Raw genomic sequence first — 4239 nt, 5'->3', positions numbered from 1 at the left:
CTAAAATTTGTCTGTGACGTATTTAGCTGTTTGTAGCTGTTCCATTAAACGGGCTCAGGATTTTCGCTTCCCCGACTAGCTAGCGGATGTTCATTGTATCAGTGAATTCCCTTACTTTTTTTCGTTCCACCACTTGAGGAAAAAAATCCATTTCTTCTTGTACATAATACGGGTTGCATAAGATTGCGCCTCTTCGTAGCCCCCTGTGCCCAAGTAATTATTCGCACAATGCGCAGTATGCGGGTCATTAAATCCAAAGATAATAATGAAGGTAGAAACTCTTGGTTCATTTCCGACAGATTCGCTGCTAGTGTTACAGTTATTCTAACGCTAAATGAAACTAAAAACTAAACTATACTCCTCCCGAACGTGCCATGAAGGCCCAACGGTACCGACCGGCCGCCGTGTCATCCTCAGCCCACATGCGTCACTGGATGGAAATATGGAGGTGCATATGGTCAGCACACCGCTCTCCCGGCCGTATGTCAGTTTCCAAGTCCGGAGCCACTACTTCTCAATCACGTAGCTCCTCATTTTGCCTCACAAGGGCTGAGTGCACCCCACTTGCCAACAGCGCTCGGTAGACCGGATGGTCACCCATTCAAGTGCTAGCCCAGCCCAACAGCGCTTATCTTCGGTGATCTGACTGGAACCGGTGTTACCACTGCGGCAAGGCCGTTGGCTCTATCGCTATATGACAGTAACAGTTTCCAAATTCATTGTTGAACATTATCCATTCAGCTCGACTGCACAGAAGAAACAAATATGTTGTGTACATACATTATACGTTAAAACATTGAAGAGGCTTTTATTACAGGAGATCCAGTGATACTTGGTTTGTTCGATAACACCTGTTTTTTGCATGTATTTTAGCAGGCAGATTTATAACATGAGCATTCTGCTACGAATCTAAACACACAGTCATGAATTTCAGTGTAAAATCAAGTTCACAAAGGGTTCAGATAATGAAATTTCATGCCAACAAGTTGCTAATTATTTGCATTGAGCAGATCAGACGTTGGTAGAGTGACTGGTATCTGATACCTAATGTGTGGTAGCGAGTTGTCCGCAGAGACAAGAGGAGGCTATCACGTCATTCAGCCCAGATAAGCATGACGGACATGCGTGATCAAACAAGTGCCTGTTCAAGAGTTCATAGTAGGGTTTTCAGCATTCTGAAACTGTGTCTTCAGTCTTTACAAGAAGTTCATTAAGAATAATTAAAACAATACCTAATTGTTTTCTTACCTCTTGACAATACAATGAGGTACTGCGACGAGAGACTAATTCACTTCTGAGTGCAATTCCGCAATTAGATGTCACTTGTTCGTCTATTAAGTTTGAGATTATCCCAAAGGATGATTACATTATTTTTATTCTCTATTATCATGTATATTTCCATCGAATTAGTCCAAAGGACTGGTTGCTTATTTGCTTCTTATTGTTTTACTCTATGTAATTGTAACTTACATTTGAACCATTTGAACAACACCAAATCCAAATCGAATTATAAGGGCAACTCTCAGAGTTTGCCGATCAATGCAGGTGTGAGGCAAGGTGACGGTATTTCGTGTTTATTGTTTAACTGTGTCCTGGAAAAAATCAACATGGAATGGACCGGATCGCTACCAGAGAACGCCAGATTAAGGATGGAGATCAAATAATACAACTTAAAGACCCCATGCTGGGCCTTTGCTAATGACATGATTTTACTAGCAAACGAAATACAAGAGCCTTTCGCGCAACTTTAGGCACTGCATCCAACCGAGAAAACATCTCTACTGATGAACGTCGGGAACATCGAATTCATTACCAATATTAAAAACACTTCAAAACAATGAGATTTTGTGCTACCAAGCATATCAAGAGGGCCAGAAACATAAGGTACCTTGGAGAATGGATCTCAGATGATCTAATTGGAACTGCAGCTCTCGAAAAACAGAAAATCAATCTAGATAAGGCATACTACGCTTGTAGAAAATGTACACCTCAAAACATATATCAATGAATATGAAAGTAAAACATTACAACACAGTAGTCAGACCGTCAGTTCCCTATGCAGCAAAGTGCCTATCTCTAATCAAAAAGGCCCCAATTCTCGAATTAGAAGAAAACGAAATTCGTGTGAAAGATAGTGTGACGGAGGATCCTAGCAGATGTGAGACGATGGTGCAGATCTAATCATGAACCACACCAGCAGCAAGAAAACCTCGAAGCAGCCAACAAGGGCAAATCCGATGGATCCATGTGGATCAAACAAATAGAGACACACCCTGTAGAAAATTATACTAGGCAATACTTAATAACTAATAGGTGTGAGTATGGTTTAGCTATTGAAACCAAACCCCTCCTAACATCCCTTATAGAAGTTAGTCATAACGAGATCTAGAAGTGGTGTGAGGAACACACGATAGAATTCATCAGGGAAATGAAAAAAAAAAAATACTTGACTAACAGAAAAAAATGTACTAACAAACAAAAGAGGTACTAAACTTCACGAAGAGCACTAGAAGTGGCAGACGACAACACCACAGCAAAACTTCATGCACAATGGTCCTCAAATGCCCAAGAGAGTTAGAGAACAAGACGAAGCAGTATTCCGTGGAAACTTAATATCATCAATAATATTTCACTGTTTGTTACCCTTTCCTAGTCCCAACACCGAAAGCTGTGCAGTCAGCATGTCAGACTGCTATCCGCATATCCCCTGTCGAGACAAATCAGAGCCTGTACAGAGGCTTACCGACAAATATTCTTCCCACGCGCTACTCGCGAGTGGGACAGGGTTGGAGGAATAAGTTAGTGGTACAAAAGTATCCTCCGCCACACACCATTAGGTGGTTTGCGGAGTGTGTTGTAGATGTAGACGATCGCAATGGGATGCACTCAGGGCCGCGAGGCCAACGGCGATCAGTAGCGGCTCCAAGGTCCGGGTGACCGAGAGCCGCCGATGGAGCGGTGTGTTGTCCCCATGCTCTTCAACCCCCACCCCGTAGCCCCTTCCCAAAAAGACTGCTATTCACGTATCACCTAGGAAGTTTCGAGCTCCCAAGTTATTAAATGATTCTGGATACGTTACAAATGTCCTAGTCACTTACAGTTCTAATGGAGTTTTTAATGAAAAAATTAATACTCCCTTTAGATATAAATTGTTTGAATTTCACGTTTATTGTGTCATATTTGATCATAATGTTTGTTGTTGTGATATGAAGTAATATACGGTTTAGCTTCTCTATGCTTCACCAATTATTAGTGCAAACATTTCGTGTTACTTCTTTTTTGCAACGTCTCCAACTGGATCTTTTCTATTCTTTCCACAGCGTTCCCAGAAAGACGAAATGTTCAAAATTCGATGCGACGTAAGTGTTTTAAGAAATATTCTTTTAGGCTGAATGACACCAGACTACGGTGAATCATCTTTCTTTGACACAAGAAGATTTTTGTGGTTATTCAGTGATTTGTCGTTCTGGTTGAACAAGTGCTAAATATTTACCTTCATTATTCCTATGCTTCTTTAGCAACGGTCGAATCAAATATTACCGGGCTTTTCACGTGATCAAAAAAATGGTTCAAATGGCACTGAGCACTATGTGATTTAACTTCTGAGGTCATCAGTCACCTAGAACTTAGAACTAATTAAACCTAACTAACCTAAGGACATCACACACATCCATGGTCGAGGCAGGATTCCAACCTGCGACCGTAGCGGTAACGCGGTTCCAGACTTCATGTGATCACGAGTATAAAATTGCATTTTAGTTTGTTATGATCAGCTTCCCTAACTGTCAGGAAGAAGAAAAGAGAAAGGAAATTGAATTTGTTCATTTTGAGAAAGAAGTTATGAGCGCTTTTGTGGGAGAGAATTTTTTGAAGGGTGTCAGTTGGACATGATGGGAATGAATGGGAATGAGGATCTTGAATCAGGCTGTTGTAAGAGGGTGGCGAAAGAAGGCGACGGGAGGGAAGGAGAGGGGAGCGTAGAGGAGAAGCGGAAACATGACAGGAGAGAAAGTGTATTTAGTTGAATCTGATAGGATGCACAGACCCCTGTGCGATTTCCGTTGTCAATCACGGGGAGATGGTATAAGTTTCTTTCCGGTAGGATGTGGAAAGTGTGCAGGTGAAATTTTGGATGTACATGCCGGTCTGAGAGCGGCAGAGTACAAAGGTTAGTAATTAGGAATGATATTATTTGATGGCAGGTGCCAGTTTTGCTGAAAGTGTAGTAAATCCGTAAGT

The 4239-nt window shown here is 41.6% G+C and overlaps 1 pseudogene; it reads right to left on the bottom strand.

Moving 5' to 3' along the window:
• Positions 1-565: 565 nt before the first annotated feature.
• Positions 566-683, bottom strand: LOC126104124 (5S ribosomal RNA; annotated as a pseudogene).
• Positions 684-4239: the final 3556 nt, after the last annotated feature.

Source organism: Schistocerca cancellata, chromosome 1 (assembly GCF_023864275.1).
Source record: "Schistocerca cancellata isolate TAMUIC-IGC-003103 chromosome 1, iqSchCanc2.1, whole genome shotgun sequence".
NCBI classification, from domain to species: Eukaryota; Metazoa; Arthropoda; class Insecta; order Orthoptera; family Acrididae; genus Schistocerca; species Schistocerca cancellata.
This window is presented reverse-complemented; position numbering and strand designations above follow the sequence as displayed.